Source organism: Dermacentor silvarum, chromosome 3, assembly GCF_013339745.2.
Source record: "Dermacentor silvarum isolate Dsil-2018 chromosome 3, BIME_Dsil_1.4, whole genome shotgun sequence".
In the NCBI taxonomy this organism is placed as follows: Eukaryota; Metazoa; Arthropoda; class Arachnida; order Ixodida; family Ixodidae; genus Dermacentor; species Dermacentor silvarum.
The window spans coordinates 181,873,116-181,891,953 of NC_051156.1; the positions used below are offsets into that span (position 1 = coordinate 181,873,116).

The 18,838-nt window shown below is 47.6% G+C and overlaps 1 protein-coding gene across 1 annotated transcript in view; it reads right to left on the bottom strand.

Moving 5' to 3' along the window:
- The window catches only part of LOC119446186 (kinesin-like protein unc-104), a 111,751-nt gene extending 93,583 nt beyond the window's left edge, over positions 1-18,168 (bottom strand). Inside the window, 1 exon segment of the mRNA XM_049663962.1 lies at positions 17,562-18,168. The gene's annotated coding sequence lies outside the window, so the exon portion shown is untranslated.
- Between the last annotated feature and the right edge of the window lie 670 nt (positions 18,169-18,838).

The following is an 18,838-nucleotide window of genomic DNA, read 5'->3' on the forward strand; positions in this document are numbered from 1 at the left end:
GGTGCACCATTAGAGTTAAGAATGGATACCAAGAGAAGAGAAGCGCAGTCGAGGACGGCAGAAAACTAGCTGGGGTGATGAAGTCAGGAAATTTGTAGGCCCAAGTTCGAATCAGCTAGCGCAAGACAGGGGTAATTGCAAATCGCAGGAGAAGCCTTCGTCCTGCAGTGGACATGTATAGGCTGATGATGATGATAATATTCACAAAGTTTTTGGTTCGTAAGTGCTGTTTGCCATTCGCCGGCCGCCTTTCGCGATTGGCTGGCATCTTTTCTTACGAATCTTTATATGCGTACGATTTATTTGCTTTTTTGTTTGTTCGTTTGTCCCGGTTTAAAGCAAGCGCTGTTGCTCAAATACGCACGACGTGTTGCTTCCTTCCCTTCCGGGGCCGAATTCACGAGGCTTTTCGTTCTCGGAACTGCTCTTCTACTGATCGTTGGTATGCTGCCTTTGCTAATAACATTTCCAGCGTCAAGATCGGCCGCAATTTTTTTCTTACGAACAATTATATATAGCCTAAGAGATTTTTTTCTTGTGAGAATACGCGGGTCCATGAAATACAGCGGTGCATCCATAACGCGCGCGTATACGCGGCAATGCGGTCGCGCACGTCGCATTTCGCACGCAGGCGCATCGAACGGGAGCGTAAAGGAGAAGCCCTCCTCGCGGGGGCGGGCTGCTGCAGTAGGAAGGGGGCGCCACCATGCGTGGCATTGGCGCTATCTATATGACCTTCCTCCTCACAGCCTACCCTCGATCATAATCTTTCCAAGCACCAAACTCGAAGCATACATTTCGCGGTGCGGCACGCAGGCAGTGGAGGAACACATTGAGATGCCAAAAGCGATGGGGAGAAAAAAAAAAAAGAAAATAATAAAGGAAGAACTATAGTGAGGAGTTCGCGGAGCGCGTTTTATACGCCCGCTGCATGCAATACGGGCGGCGGCGGCGCCTCTCTGCTTTTCTGACACCAGAGCATGGAGGTAAAAAATGCCCCAGAAGCGGTGCTCAACCTTATTTCTCCTTTGCCCGTTGTTATTTTCCGTTTTTGCCCGTAGCGAAAGTCGATCTCCCAACGACTCTCGAAGCATATAGTTTACTGCTTATATATGGCCGCGGAGGGGGAAAAAAAAGGAGCGCGGGAGTGGTTAAGAACGGCGCGACGGTAAAACTTGATTGGCCCGCTACCGCCGAGGGAGTGGACTGGCCGCACTTTGTCGCTCCAAGACGTGCATCGGGCGAGCGAGGCAACTGTGCATATGTGGCCCGGGCGTTCTCACGATAGAAACAAAGCGGCGTGAGCGGTGTATACGCGTGTGTGGGTCAGCGGCACGAAACTCGAATTACGCGAGAACGCCAACTTCGACTTTGTATACGGAGACGGTGTAAATTATATATACTGGAGAATCACCGAGAGAGATATGTAGGTGAAACAATAAATACCGATTTATTTATTTCCTCGCTGTTTGCTAGGCGCGGCGGGCGATGGGCAATTGTAGGGTTCTGCACGGTTTGAAATGAAACGCGCAAGCGAAGCGCCGCGAGCGGCCAGTCCCGCGGCAATTTCGCGTGTATTCGCGGGCTTCTTTCACGCTCGGAAAAACACCTTTATGCAGCACGTATTGAGCAACACAAAGCTGTATCGGGAGTTTCTCATATCGCTCTACAATTTACTCATTTACACTTTTCTTCTAATTGTAATATTTGACAAGTTCATTAATTAATTGAGACTAATCATGTAATTAGGCGGAATGCAAGTAATATCCGGAGTATCTCCAAGCGGAAAACGGAAAACAACATTACCTTGGTTCTGTCCAGCTACGTGGCATCTGCATATTTTTAAATCTTGTTGCATGATAGTTGGCACACCCTGTTTAGTCGCCTATACAGTGTCAGGATTTCAGAACCTTACGTGATAGTTGAATCAATCAATCAATCAATCAATCAATCAATCAATCAAAACATCTGTTGCGGAAGTCTTTCGACTACTCCGACACCTTCAGGTGGGCGCGTGCACACTGTCAACGTGTTTACAGTATACGATGCCATGCACTCCATGCTCCATTGCAGACAGCGCAGGCCCTACAAGTAATACTAGCTCTGCTAAATAACGAATGACTATGCAAATGCAGGTTAAGTTACACTCTACCTGCTTGAAATAGCCTCTTCCTGAATACCCATTTAGATCCAGCAGCCAAAATGTGCTCCATATACTATAAAGAAGCCGACCAACGACTCGCCCTTCGATAGAGAAGCAACAGAATAATTTTACGTCTGTATACTCATGGAAAAAACACAGAAGCACCCCCCCCCCTCTATTTTTTTTTTTTTTTTTTTTTTTGCTTTTCCCCCAAGCCATAATCGCGCGAAAATCTAGTGTCCAGAGCGCCTTATTCCTATACGAGAGCTCTCTTCGCGACGACCATGGATGACTGGCGCTGCCACCCCGTTCGCCGCTTTTCCGTGTTATGATGACCTTTACGCCACGATAACCGAGTTTCCCGCGCGACACATCATCAGCGGCACGTGCTTGCGTAACACCTAAATGAGTTTCTGACTCCTCGCAAAGCCATACACGCCGTTTGCGCAAGCACGGGCGTCAGACACCACCGTCATCCTCTCGTTCAGCCCCAACAGTGCATCAACAGTTGTCTCATTACATTATAGGGTTTGCGTCAGAAAAAAAAAAAAAAAGACGAGAAGAAAAGAAAGAGAGAGAGAGAGAGGTTGATGAGCGGAAAGACGGAGAGCTCGGCCGAAGACAAAAGAGAAACATGAAATTAACGTATAGGCGGCAACAAAAGACCGCGACGGAGGATGGTGCTCGATCCCTAATTAGGATCAAATGAAATTATAAATCGGCCAGCGAAACGGCCCCGCGGGAAGAGCAGCCATATCCAACAAACACACAGCGCAGAGCATGCGTAGAAAGAGAGGGAGAGATAAAAAGAAAGTATCTATGGTATTTTACTGATACGGCGCGCGCCGCAGCATGAAAGGGAGGCGTGCAGCAAAGAACGAAAAAAGAAAGAAAAAAAAAAGCGAGGAACAAGTAGGAACAGGACATCCCATTATACCAAGACAAACAGCGCGCAAGGAGATGAAGCGAGCGAGTCCGATGGCGGACAGATGCATATATCATTACCTCGGCCTGTTTCTAATTAACCTTCACCTTCTAGCGAACACACACACACGCGCGCACATACACACACACACAGCACAAACACGCATACAGCGCGCGCGCACACTTGCCCTCTTATTCTTGGTCGCTGTCCGCGACCCTTACGCAAGCTGCAGACCGCCCGCAACGAAGACAAAATGCACCGGGTCTATCAGAGCCGCCGCGCATATACTATACCAACTCCGCGCCAGCGCAGGAAAGCGGAACGCTCGTAATATCGCGGCCGGATCAGGGCGGATTAGGCCTTGCGGGATTACGAGGCTGCGAGGAGAGACGCGGGCAGATTAAGAGAGAGAGAGATGTGTGTTCCAACAGTCGCCGACAAGGGATTCGGGGGGAGGAAACACGCGCTCATCTTTTAACCCCGCGGATATATGTTCTTGTGAAAACATTGCCCGAAGCGGGCTATCTCGGTCGGCTGAGATTCTTTCGAGCGTCGGTTCTATATAGGGACAACGGGTTTAGTGGGTTAGAATTGGGCACGCGGTTTCACCACGTCTGCCAAGGCGCGTTAGGCGTACATTTATGAGGATGCATATCTTGATTCGGCTGATCTGAGCGCGCGCGCATTTTTGAACCGATGCGCGGGCGCTGTGTTATTTTTATACACGGGTGTTTTTTTTTTTTTTCTAGACCATAAAGAATTTTTTTAATTGCCTGTAGCATGCAGATAGCCTATAATTGTAGTCCTTCAGCTAGATTGTGATATATATCGCGCATCGATGTGATTCGAAGCGCGCGGTTCGAAGAAAAAAGAAAAAGAAAACGCCATATAGTCCGCTGCTTTTTGTCCTTGCTGTCCTCGGAGGAGATAACGCACACCCACTGTCGATCGCCGAGAATATAAGATCGGGGGAGGGGGGGGGGGGTGTATTTCTTTCTTGGCTGCGGCGGCCGTATCTTAATGTGTTGCGGAATGCAGTAAACGCTATACACATTTCGACAAAATTAAACCCGTCTGGTTGGTTTACCCACTGAAGCGAACAAGGTACCCTACACTGCAGTTAATAGCACCTATATAGCATTTCGTTTTCCTGGCCAATTGAGTGGGCTCTTTCTTCACGAGTTCAAGTACGGATGGCAATCACTGCAGCTTCTTGAAGAGATGAGAAAGAGGGAGTGGGGGTGCTCGATCCTGCGCACGTCTGAGCAATACCCGAGCCACTTAGCGTACTTTTCTAAGCCCGGCGGTTCGCGCGTCCCCTAATTTTGGGTGCTTAACATTTAAAACTCCCTATACTAACCTGCGGCTCCGCCAAATTAAATCACACCACGTGTTTATTATTAGTACTACTGTTAGACAACCACTAAAGGGGATTGTTGATATACCGTTGTACTATACTTCATTCAACCTCTCCTGACATCCTTCTTTAGGTGATGCGAGACTATATTCGAAACTCTGAATGTGCTCACGTATATAAGCGGCCCTCTATACGAGGAAAGTACTCAGACAGAGCAATATAACGGCTTCACGCTCTTCCGCCGACGTTCCTCCTGTTGCTATCGCTGCAGCTGCCGCCGACAGCGAATGCTCCGCGTGCTTCTTTCTCCTCCGGTCTGCAGCGCACAGCAACGCTGCAGTCGCGACTAGTAGTCGTGTATCGAACCGAGAGGATCGCTTTGCGCAAGCGGCTATATTTGGGGGGGCAGTCGCGAGTGGACTGCGACTGCAGCATGCGGCTATATATGCAGCCAAGCGGCAGCAGCAGCGTGGTACTTCACTCCCTTCGAACAGCCCATGGAGAACAGGCCCATGGTGAAGCCGCGCGGTCCAGCGGCATCTAATAAAAATAAACAAGATGGCTTCGGGCTCCGCTTGCGGGTTCGGTCTCGACGATGCACTCAGGCCAGCCTATATACAGGGAGGGGGAAAAAAAGGGGGAAAAGAAACGAAGGCCGATGGTGGTGGACTCTGCGCTATAGAAAACGTTCCCGCTCAGCTTCTGACATCGACAAAAACGCGTTTGGCGAACGTCTCTCTGCGCGAACGTGGGCGGATATATACCTGGGGTATTTTTGTATGTGCGCGCTTGCTATATAGCTTGCTCGCTCGCGTCCACGGCACAAAACTACAAGAAAGCCGCAGGAGGTGGTACAGAATACCGGTTACAGTAACTGTGCTTTCGCTCTGTAGGTTTCCGCTTGCTTATTGGCCTCGATAAAGCATGCATTCGGATCCACCAATTTCTTTTTAATTTTTTTTTTTTTTGGTCTCCTGGACGGTGTCCGTATTTGTTTGTTTGTTTGTCCCCGACATTCCCTATAAACGAAACGAAAAGAAAAAAGCTGCCGGATAGAATCGTATAGCAGCGGCGAAATTGAACGCATTCGTGCCTGCGTGGTGGAAGCACTCTTTTCCTTTTGCGATTCGAGAGCGTGCTTGTGGCGTTGAGTATTTCTTTTCTTTTTTTTTTATTTCTCCTTTTCTGATTATTTTCTTTTTTTTCTTTTCCACCCCTCTCTCTATATTACGGTACGTCTACGCAGTCCACGCATTGAGGCCAGCGATATCGACAGGACGCAGCAGAGGAACTCTGTCACGCATCAACGGACCTGAAGGCGCATCGCAAAGTGGGAAGCCTTTTCCAAGCGTGCGCCGCTGTCGATCGACGGAGCGCACGGCACTCTACTCGCTTCAAGAACGCGAGCGCGTCTTCCCCTCTGTGCTCAATATTCCTTCGTTTATTAGAAGCGTGCGATCTTCTACTGCTGCTGCTGCTGCTGCAGCAGTGTTTGGTTCTGTCGCTGTTTGCAGCCTAAGCGCGCTTGATTCGAACGCTGCAACCGGTGTTATATACTATAGGTTACTACAGCTGTTGCTATGATGTTGCTTGCTATATACGAGTATACATATAGTTTAGGACGAATACAAGTCCAGTTGGCCCCGGCACGAAGCTTCCCTTGCGCGCCCACTGTTGGTCTATTATATTTACCTTGCTTCAAACGAGCCTTCGTTCACTTATTGATACACTTGGTTGCTCGCATCCAATACTTCATTGTATTTTATACCGGTAACTGTCGTAGGGCTCTATCCGCGACTCGATGTTACATGTATAGATGCGGTTTCATTTGTCTGTCCGTACCACGTCTGCGTGCAAGTGCATTCGAAAGCAACAAATCGCGAACAGCGACAGTACGTACATTATATATATATATATATATATATATATATATATATATATAATATACGGAAGGTCTCTCAACTCGGTCGTTTCGCCCAGCATGCCACCCTTCGATTCTTGAGAGACATCAGCGTATCCCCTCTGCCGCCCATACTCATGCCCATTATGCCATTGTCTTCCTTCATCGCAGCACAGACGGCATTCCCGCAGCCTTTTTGCAGCCGCCTTTGTCTGAACAACGTCTTTATCGCTCGTGCACGCTGCTTCCGTCGTAGCGTCTCGTCAAATTCCCCTCGCAACGGCGTTCGCGGGGCCGCTGCTGCCTTCCTTTGGACGGCACATTGCGAGCTCCTCGGGGGCGACCCAGATTTTTCCTCGAGGAAGAAGCGGCCAGAGGCGTGCGCTGCGTCGCTTTTGAAGAGTCCCTCACACGAAGCGAGCGCATTCCTCTACTGGTGACCTCCGAAATCTTCGACGAGCACTGTACGCTACAAAAGACCCTTCCTCAATCAAGGCCTTCGAGATCCTCGACGCACCACTCGTTTCAGACTGCAGCGTGTATATACGTCTGCATGCGTAACCACAAACAGTGGAAATTGGATAGTCTCTGGTCAGGGCCGGCGTTCCCGAGGAACACGAACGGCGGCTTCGTTGCATGCGAAAGAATATGATTACCTTTCTATTTTTTTTTTCTTTTTTCTATTGTTCGCGTCCCCCAAAACTATTTACCTCTACGCGACAACGCCAAAATTCTTATTAACAGTACAGCTCGTCCTTGTCCGTCTAACGTAAGCAATTAACTCTTGGTCAATCACACGTTACGGGTATATGTGTCATAAACGTTCAGTTCAACAACGCATAGCACTGCGCACCCAGTATATACTACGCAGATGCGGCTTTGTGCGCGTGCGCAGGTGCTTGTTTACGCGAGCGTACTTCGGTCCCAGCGTCAGCGCTCTGCATCGTTCTTGGAAAAAAATAATAAAGCACATACCGTAGCAAGCTTTTAAAAATGTTTTCTCGTTGCATTCTTTCCACGCCTAATATTGCGGACGTGGACAGAGTAGCGCGAATCGTGACATGGGTGCAAGTCTGCAGGGCGTAAAAGAAGAGAGAACGCCGAAATAAACAAACACACCAAAAGGTATATAGTCAGAAAGGTGGAGGATAAATGAAAGGGACCCGAAAGAACGCAGGCGCTGCTGCAAAGATGAAGGTGTTGAAAGAAACGGAGGCCTGTGACTGGGAAGCGGCGAGAGTCACATCGAATGGGGAAAGTGCTACATAGAAAATACGCTCAACGAACACGATGATGCTACAGACGAGGTGAACGCAGGCCGCACTGCATAGCGGACGACCGAGCAGGAAGCGAGATGACTTTGCGTATTTTGTACGCGCACACGCGTTTGTGTGCTACAACAGCTATGAGAAACTGAACAACTCCGGAAAGATATAACAAAAATAAAAGAAGTGGAATAATAAATACAGTTCTATAGGTAGACGGCCGCGTTGTTCGCTTGCACATTTTTTTTTTTTTTTAACGCCCGCAAAGACCATTCTGTCAGAGTGTTTCCTGGTCAATAGAAACTAACTTAATCGAAACGGCGGAAGGAAGCTGTTGAAAGTTTCACGTACGGGCGAGGGAGGCAGAGGAGGAGGGTTTGTGCGCGCGTTTAGATGCGAGAGAACGAGAGACCAGCACACGAAAACAACACTGCCTTTAGCAACGACACAACAGGAAACAAAAAAATTCGTTTCAAGTCTGCGTTCACCGCATCACGGTTTTTCTCGCGTTTTCGCGTCGTGTATACTTCGGGACGCTCACTTCGGTGGCGTTTTACCAACCGACTCGACCCACCCATCTCGCTTTACGTCCAATTTGCGCCATCCCATCGAATGACAGCTATTTTTGAAACAGGGCGTAAATTGCCGTAATACACAGTCTTCTTCGTTTACCCTTATCGCATATTAGACGAGCGTCGCAGCCCAGGAACTTCATGCCGGGCACGCACCGCGGCTTCGGTGCTCGCAAATGCTGCCTGCAGACTTGCTTCTTCACATGAACTATACGCGTGCGGGCTCGAAGAACATTTACCCTTTCCCTACGCGTTGCTTGCTTAGTGCGCGCGCGGCATGAAGAGAGACTTTCGCAGAGGGCGTACGCATGCGCACAGCTGGGGCCATTCCACCCGCAAAAGGCCATGCATTATTCAGCACGGGCTGCGGTGGTGGTGGTGCTGCTGCTGCTGTGCGAGACGACGTGTCCTGAAACCGTGCGCACGTAAGGCGTGACCTCCGAGATTCGCGCCCGCACGCGATCTCTGAGGCTACGCAGAAGTCTGGTAGATTGCACCAGACGGCGGGAGAGAAGTAAGACGATATGCAGACGTACTGCGATATACTAGGGGGAAAAAAAAAAAGGGGGGGGGGGGGGGGGGGGAATGCGAGGCCAGTAACGAGACGATCTGAAATGCGCGACGTGTGCCTCCGAGACGCGCGCACTCGACAGTTCGTTCACTTTTGCTCTCGGAGCTTTCCCCGTGCCGCGTGCAGAAATAACAATAACGGCATTTGGTAAACATGGGGGCTTATTCCGGATCCGCCAATGCGCGTCCTTCGAGCGAACAGTTTCGTAAACTGCGCGTCGCACAGTCATAAGAAAATGTAGGCAAGTAGGAAGCGAAAAGTTTCTGCAAGGTTGCGATATACCGTCTCTCTGGCAAAAGGAAAATGGAACGTGTTTTATATTACGAAGCAAGTTCTACTTGTACGTGCCGCATGTGCTAGAACAGACGATTCCAAGCCAACGTTGACCCCGAGCCTAGTAATAACCGTGGATGTGCATGTTTACGAGACCTTGCGCTGCTTGACATGAGATGATGATAATGATTACGATGATGATGATGATGATGATGATGATGATGATGATGATGATGATTTCCTCTAGAAATGGCACAAGCCCACTATAGCCGGATAGGCCGAGAACCTGGTAGCCGTTGCGGGAACAAACAAAAAATGAAAGTACGAAAGAAACGTATCATAAATCAAATAAAGCAATGCGCAATACAGTAGTCAGCCTTGCAAAAACATAAAATAATTTATTACGGGCATACAAGGACGGATTGTGGTAAAGGGTTACACATCTCAACTCAACTTCCGGAATTTGTCCTTTTTGGAATATCAATTTCATAATATTATAAAGGAAAAGTTAAACGCTGGTAGCGGGGATATGACAGAGAATGATCGAACATTGAAAGGTTAACATGGTATAACCTTATTGTTTCGCAGAGGCAATCATACACGGCTGCAGCAAACGTTCCAATGGCTGTAGCTTAGTACCGACGCTCCGAGTGGGAGTACAGTAGCACTATACACACACTCAGCCCAAGATTACGGAGCGGAATCTCCAAAAGACGTTTTCGTTGAGTGGGAAATCGCCGGCAGGATAGGAAAGAAAAGAAAGAAAACAATTGCACGTGCAGCCTTGTGTTTGCTCCTCCTTTATCGTTCTCTCTCTCTCTTGTGCGCTAGACACCGATATACAGGGTCCTTGTAATCCTCGCCAGTGCACACTGGCTGTGCAAACAGTCAATACGGAAACTAATACCGTATACCCTAGCAAGCTCCACCTGATCCCCATATCGAGCCGCGCACTCACTGCGCAAACAGTGTGTATATGCGGAAATGAATACAGTGTAAGCAAGCAACAGGGACGAATTCGGTCGCAACATTGGCAGACCGTTCTCCTCCCTCTTTTGTTTAACTTTCGTCCATAGCAGTCTATAGGAGAGCGTATAATTAAGATCGGTGTGGCCGAGGCGCAACAACAAAGATGCGGCAGCGATCGCTTATCAGGTATACACCTCCACTCTAAATATTAAAAAACCAATAAATGCCTACAGACCACTCCGATTACACAAAGGGCAATGTCTCGGGCTGTACACAATAAGCGAAATCCTAGCCGAACTCCGGGTACGGCGGATGGGCTTATAGTAGAAGAGGTTCACTTCACAAGTGTTGTGTTTGAAGAAGACGCTTGACAGTAAATCGGTTTAGGCAGATTAAGCATGCTTTCGAAACTCCCATTTCTCCTTAATTTCGCGATGGAGGTTGGTTTGCGGAAGAGAAAATGAAGGTGAAAATTTCAATTCTGCGAACTTCGCGCCGGAACCACAGCGCCGGTATACCGCTAGTGCAAGGTGACTGATTTCAAACCTAACCTAACCTAACCTAACAGATCGCCTGTGGCAGATATGATAATTTCTAGACTTCGAGCTGGATTACTCAAACAGGCAGACATTACTTGCACGATAGTCGGGTACAACTTAATAAGGCAGCGCCATCTGCCCCTCAAAGGCCGATGCACACGAGCATCCACCAATGGGCGCGCACTCTAGACTGACGTCATGAGCCGGGCGGCCGGTGACCCCGCGCGCCGACGGAGAAAAAGGCAGCCCGCGTTTCGAACTGGGCCGAGTCGCGGAGGCAATCGGCTGCCGCGCTTCGGTCATCCGGGCGGGGCCTCTCCTGCCTTCTTAATTTGTACCCGACTATAGAAGTGCATATTGGTAGTATAGTATGTAATACAGAAGAGCTCATTCTAACATGGTTACAAGAGTTATATTACACATTTGAATACTCTAAAGTTATGGCTGACAACTCTGACAAACTGCAACAAACTACTTTAAAGAAAAATAAATGTTACGCATGTATGAACGTTACCGTGGAGATAGAAGATATTTTTGAGAACCCAGCCATTATTTATAAAATACAACATGCAAAAAACTCACCAGATATATGTTGCTCTGAACTGCAACAGTGCGTACACAAAAATCAGGCACGTGCTCTAACGACTAACAAACCAGCTTCTTACGCAATCCGGAATCGACCGAATTATGGCCGGCAAACTGGCTCTTATAACACAACAAAAAATATTAATAATAATGTATGCAAACATTGATTATTCGAACTCCTTCATTTCATTCAAAAGTGACTGTAGGAGGTACCTCGTAACAAATATGCTGGCATGTTCACTTGTTTAATGTCTTCGAACATCACAATCATTTTGCCTTTTTCGTGACCTGTCCAGTGCTCTTCGCTTAGTAGCGTGCTTCTGTGCATGTACACCGATTTTGCTTGTGTAGTGCTCAGTTTATTTCAGCAAATATGTACACGCGAATATATACACATTTGATTCCTCTCGCAGTGTTTATTATTATTGTTTCTTTAGTTGTGTAATATGTGTCAAGTGTAATTTGCATGTTCTTGCTCTCACAGTTTTGTACTTATTGGTTGGTACTGAGCAGTTGTTAACTGTTTCAAGTTAGATGTAGCTTGCATTGTTTCCAAGTGTGCATAACCTGTCTGTACGAATTGTTAAATACCAAATTGTTGTGCCAAGGGGGCCTAGACCCCGTCAGGCATTGTTTGCCTTCTGTCTCGGCCTTCTCTTAGACTATGTGTGAGGAAAGAAATAAGTTTAAAAAACGCGTATTCAACTAATTAACAAAAATCACTAATTAATATTCTTGATTCTGGCTTTCTCAAGGCTCCCCTTACGGTATGAGTGGCTGTTTTGCTATACCGGAGGTGAGTAATTTACTAATACAGCTTGTCTTACAGTATTACTTTTTCTAAGCATACCCGCACCGATTCTGCTGTAACTTGATAGTTACACAACCGATAGTTATGTTAACTATATATGATAGTTACATGTTAACGGCTAAGCCCATGCCGGCTCGAGACTCCATATTTACAGGAAAAACTAGTCAAAAAGACGAAGGACAAGAGAAGGGAATTCACACCCAACGACTGGTGTGAATGATGTATGATGTACCCGGGTGACGTTGTTGTATCATCCGGGTGTACCAAATGATGTACCAACTGGTCAGGATTTCGACTCTCCTGCAAACCTTTACTCCATATTCCCTCTTCTTTTTTTCATATTTGATTCTTTTCCTAATTCGTAACTTTCTTTCTACCAACTAGCTCGAAGTCCTAAAAGTTCATGCCATAAACAAAACATCCAACGCAAGTGAAACCGCAAACCGCAAACGCATCAAGCCAACCGTGCGAGCATGGGATATACGATATGATCTGTCACTGTGCGGAGCGCGATATAAGTTGCACAACGTAAAGTGGAGAACAGTGGTGTATAGTCGGTTGCGACAAGACTAGAATCTGCGCCGAAATGCATAGGCTCCGAATAAAACAGAAAAGTCGACATAAACAACCCTTTCGGACAAACAATATACCGAGCGTTTCCGTGTAGGTCGGTTACCCATTCTTCTTACGACAGACGTCGCTCGGGCATAATCGATGCAGTTTTCTTATCAACATCGGTTATATACGCGCTAGCGCTACACCGAAGAATAAGCTTCCTCGACAAATGCGTCCGATCGCGCGGTTTTGCAAACGCGAGATGAAACACGAGATGAGACAAAGCACTACGCTCTGAAAGAGTTAACTTATTTTACATATAAGTTGTCTTAGAGGAAGTGTAGGAAATGAAATGGAGCTTGACATGGAGATAACTCTATGGACTCGCGGCGCGGAAGCGCAGAGGCGTGCAAACACGGACACAAGTTAAACGATACGGGCAACACAAACGCCGAACATTAACCGAAAGGCCGCAGAGTGGAGCGTAAAGAAGAGAAAACACAAAACTTATGCGCGTAGCTATAGCTATAGTATATCTATAGTCGGCGTTTTTGTAGTCTTGCTCGTTAGATCTACTTGTGACCGGGTTCGCGAGCCTCCCGGCTTTCCGTGTACCGTGAATCCCTATACTAACTTGCCCAACTTTAAGACATTCTAATACGTTCTAGACGATCCTGTATACAGTATTATACCGTCGACTTATCATGTATGTATATTATGTTTTCTTATATACCCATTTAATCCTTACTGTGACGTCCCCCTTACCTAAATCTCACACGAGGGCTGTACGGAAATCTTAAATAAATTAAGAATAATGGCGGGCATTCTAGGATGCGGTCAAGGTGTTGTTTGCTTGGCGAGTAGGTTGAGTAGAAAGCCGATGGGTGGAGTGTATAGTGTATAAATACATTTACTAACATGTCCCTTTTACGAGCAAAATGTTGGTGAAGATCTTTCTATATACACATACCACACAGGCGTTCCACTCAACCACCAGTAAACAACATCCTGACCGTGGACCACAATGCCCTCTTTGTCGCTGCAGGCGTAAAGAGGCGGATAATCAACATTTCGTTAGAATCGTAAATACGAACCACGAAAGCCGTTTGAAGCAAAAAAGAAAGAAGATCAGGGGAAAAAAAATGCCGCCAATCAGAACAGGCCACAGAACTGCAGCCCGTACAAATACTCGACGCGGCTCCGCCTAATCCCGGCAAACCGAAACCGGTCTATTTATTCTCCCCGCCGTGACTCCGGCGCCCACAGCAACCGAGTCCAAGGGTTGCCGCGCTCGTCCGAAAACAGCGGCAGACGCGCATTCCGGTGCGGATAATCCCCGCGAGATCCGCTTCCCGTCCGACCGGCCGCAAACGACCCGCATGCGGCGGGCTGCACTGCAGTACGCGCGGATTACGCCGTCGTCACGTCACGCAAAGCGTCGAGCTGCCGTATGTAATTTATCGTCCGCGTTTTGCCGAAAGCTCGTCGTCATGACGAATGGACGGCGCACACGTGGCGCGTGCTTATAGTAGGTACCGTGTTTCCGCGCTTATTCCGCAGCGAGGGAGATTCACACAAGCGCGTCGATAGACGAGGATTTTGGCGCTTCTGCGTGCGCAGATCAGAGGGGAGAGGGGCTATTCTGTAAGAGTCCATCTAGTGGACATGTCCATTTCGTCTGCTGCTAAAGTGCTGATTGGCTGTGGCGCCTGGCTCCTGTTGAAGCGCGTCCCAGCGCAGCCAATCAGAACTTCAACAGCAGACGAAATGGATCAACATGCCCGCTAGGTGGACTCTTATACAGAATGCTGCCCCAGATATATATTGTCCCTGAGGGTATCCTCGTGAGATCCCTTATGCCAGCCTCCGCAATAATTAACCCGAACACGCCTTAAGCGCCTTTCTTGCTCGTCCCGCGGATGGTGCAGGATATATCTGGTTAGAGGATATGCCTTGAATGCGCAATGAAGCTCAATTCTCATTCCAATTGGTATACACTTTTCCAGCGGCACTCTCGAACCAGCGAGCCGCAAGCCGATTTTTGCCGCCTGGTGACGAGAGTAGCAGGCTTGTGGGCAACGCCTCCTTCCTCTGGGCTGTTGCTGGAGCGTGTTCCCCGTTCACGTTATGTGGTGGCTCTTCAATGCGTGCGCTGTTTTGCTGTTTTTGTGAAACATTGAAATGTCGTTCAAGAACAGTCTATCAACAGGGCATCACTGCGTTGTTTACGGCTGCAGTTATAACCAGAAGAAGAGGAACGCTGCAAGAAAAGAGCTCTGCGGCACGCACAACGTGTTGCAAGAGGTGTGCGGATGCAACGTGTATTTGCTGCATCGGTTTCCCGCTGACGCCGATTTGAAAAGACAGTGGGTCGCCGCAGTCAACAGAAAAGATTTTGTGCCGTTGCCTTCATCACGTGTATGTTCTGCGCATTTTGTTGACGGCAAGCGCACCGATCTAAACCCCGTGCCGATGATTCGCCTGGTCAATGCAGTGGACCAACAACTTGCCGACCCAACCGCTCTGGAGATAGTTGTAGGATTCCAGCGACCTGTAATTCTTCACAGCCTGCAGGTCGCATGCCTTGGAATTCAACAAGTAAAAAATTATGTCGGGGACTCTCACAGCAGGCCACTCTCGCATGTCGTCCAGCCATCTCTTCACCATGCAAGGATGGTCATAACTGCGGCCGCCTAAAAAAAAAAAAAAAAAAAAAAAAAAAAAGTTAGCAAAAGGGTTATTGGTTTCCTCGGATGGGTAACAATTAGCGTGAATAAATTATTTTTTACCGAAAGTGGAAAATAATTAAGTCAAGGAGAGCAATGACACCTGATGTAATTATGAGATTGTATTCGAGAAAACCATGATATGCGGCACAACCTAGTGGGGAACACCAGATTAATTTTAACCACCAAACTGTGGATACGCGTGTGTTCTCGCATTTCGCCCACTTCAACTTGCGGTAGGCGTGGCCGATAATTGAACCCGCGTGTACGATCTCAGCAGCGCGACAGCCTACCTTCTAAGATACTACGGCTGCTCACAACGGTAAGTCCACAATATGCCATCAATTACTGCATAATTCTCGCACGGACACACCGACAGCGATTTTGCTCCATCCGGATCTATGCATTCACGATCCGTCAATCGAGACTGCAGGCAGTCGCATGCCTTCCCTAGGCACCGAGCCAACACCACCCAGGAAAGTCTAGGTGGTGATGACTGAGCTTAAGTAGTTCGACCCAGATTGTTGACGCCCACGCAATTAATCATTTTTGATGTCAACAAAAAATATGTAGGCGCATATCGGCCTCTTGCGACAGCATATCGCGACGAGTCAATAGCGAGGTTTCTCGATTAGCTTCAACGGACCACCGACTTTTACCACGTTGAAAAGCAGGACAAGCACGACGTCAATGCAGTACAGCTACAGCGAACTGCTCGCACGAAGAAACTGCGAGCGATAGCTTTCAAGTGCAGCGCTAGTGCGGTGCCACATTTACTGCAGCTAGGTGAACAATTTTCCGACAGCGGCACGGCAGCGTTGTAGTGGCATTTGACGAGCAAAAAGTGCTACTTCATCGTGCTCGCTGTGAGAATTGTCACTATAGCGTTGTTGTGAACATTAACGCGGTGAATTAAATCAGAAACATGTTGAGTGAACTTACCTCCCTAGTCCACGGACTCCTTAGACGAAACACCGGCCATCGGAACGTAACCGCGGCCGTGGAGCGCGCACCACTCATGCACAGACACCACAAATTGCAAAGCACTCGATGCCGACCGTCCTGTTAGTGAGGTAAGCTCAGAGGTTCACAAACAAACCGAACTAACGTCTCCGCAAAGCTTACACAAAACGAACACGAGAACTTGAGGACGTACGATGAGACGAATGTACGCGTATCGACGGAAAGACCGGAGAGCAAACAGCCCAAGATGGGTCCGCCGCAAGATGTCGCTAGCGGTGAGCTATCTGGCGCTATGGCGGCGTCCAGGAAGGCTACAGTGAAAAGGTGTGCCTTAACAGCCTGCGTTTGTTAAAATTAGGCCACTAGATGAGTGTCTTCGTTGTTACGGTGGAGTCTGCCGGCAACTGCACATTTAGCCTGCGATACATTTAGGAGTTAAAGCGGAAACGAGTACCTGAAATATTCATCCAGGATATGAAGACAGATGCCCGGGAGCTCTATAAAAAGGCATTAGACATATTCTTGCCGTCAGCATTCTAGAAAATTGAGATGATACCATCTATGCAGTCGCGTCGTCACCGACGAGGACTAATAATAATAATAATAATAATAATAATAATAATAATAATAATAATAATAATAATAATAATAATAATAATAATAATAATAATAATAATAATAATAATAATGAACCCCCGTGAAGCGCCTTTCGAATATCGCGATATGTCATGAAAATACAGAACGCAGTGTCGACACAGACAACATGCACGCCATGCTACATCATCGTCTCTTAGTTTAGGCAAACAAACCGGTTTTTACCACAACAAAAGCGTCTTTACGACGCCCACCACGAGTCATATACAGTGCGTATATACAGTTTGAGGGAGGTGTTGGCTTTATAGAGAAACTGGAGAAGTTAGCTTTGCTGTCTTGCGGTCTGGTACACTACTTCTGACGTTAGTCCAAAAAAAGTTTCGTGGTCCGTACAGCGTGGGCGACACACAGCCCGCCCGTTTGGCTTCTCACATTAACCTTTCCCGAAGCTAACTTTGTCGTCAATAATGATTCGTGCGGCTACAATGCACCTTTCTCAAACTCTCAGAGCATTACTATTCAGAAGGAGTTCACGGCGGAAACTCCTGGACGTAACAAACTCCTGGACGCAAACAGACGTAATTTATCATTTGGAAAGGAACGCGCCGGTCGCTACGTGAACGAGCAACAAAACTGAACTAAAATGTATAAAATTAAGTGAAGCTACAGGTACTCATTCAGCCAGTGCAGTGGAAAACCCTAATCCCTGTACACGGAATCTAACGTTTCGACAGATCCCCTTGTCGAAACGTTGGCCGGGGGCTTCCCTCGCTCGACGACGTCCGTTGCTGTTCTGAAGTTAATGACACTCACCTACATAGTACATCCTCTGGAGGATATAGACCACAAAGCTCGCGACGTTAAGCACTTGATCGTAAACGAATACGGCGACGGTGCGACAAAAAAATATACTAGCAAGTCTAAAAGAACAATAAAGGAAGCTGCGAGTTCGCCTTCGGCCAAGCCAAGCAAGATCGATGTACTCCTGATCATTCCCAAGGGTCGCGAAGGGCTGGTTGCAAATGCTATATAGTGAGGTTTAGTATAGTTATCGCATCAAACTTCATGGCGCATGCGCCGTAGACCGCTGCTTAAATGACGGTTGTCTCCCTCGATCATCAGGCTCCCTCGTTTTCCCCGGCCTCATGATATTTTCGTCTAGTTATTGTTCGCGTGCGCGTGATACGTTCGCGCGGCATTGTTCTTCTTACAAGTCACGCGCCCTTGCAATAAATCACCGGGACGAAGCGAACAACCACCCGGACACAAAGGTACCGCATTCTCTCCGTCGTTGAGAATTGCAGCTGGGAGACACAATTAAAAGAAAAAATGAAATGAAAAGAAGAGGAAATACGTCCGCTGTGTCTTTGTGCATGTACGCGGTGGTGTTTTTCCTCACATTCTTCACAAAGGTCACAAGTGCGAACATCCCTCCATACCCCCCCTCCCCCCCCTCCCTTTTTTTTTACGCGCCATTTTAAAGAAGCACTGATACATCTGTTATCGCGATGCGGTAGAAACTCTTAACCACACGCTTCTTACGCGTAAAAAGATTACACTTCGCAACTATGAAGGTTGTGAAACGCTTGTAAGATATTTTAGTCTGATATCTAAACTTCTCGAAAGGCCGGATCTACGTCATCGACATAATACTAGTGACGTCACGACAGCAGAATTTGCTGACGTAGAGTAACAAAACGCTAGGTACGATGATGTTGCTGATAAATAATTAAGAGTACACAGCGCCTGTTTCTTATAACTGTGCTTGCATGTGGCAGCCGCGCGCAGCGATCGCAGGAACGGACGGAGTCGGTGCATCACGACGTCACGGCATGTCCACCATGTGGTACCGAACCACGGTTTATAAAACCATACAGCAATTTATTCACAGCGCTCTGACGGTTTTCAGTACTTTCTGCTTCTTATTATTTTTTATTTTTTTAGTGCTTGAATATGGCTTGTACCGCCGCCTAACGCCAAAAAAAAAAAAAAAAAAAAAAAACCATAAAGCGACAAGTCGGAAATGTCATGTCAGCATACTCGTTTTAAGCACTTGCTACTCTGAAAGCAATCTACTTTATGTATGGAAC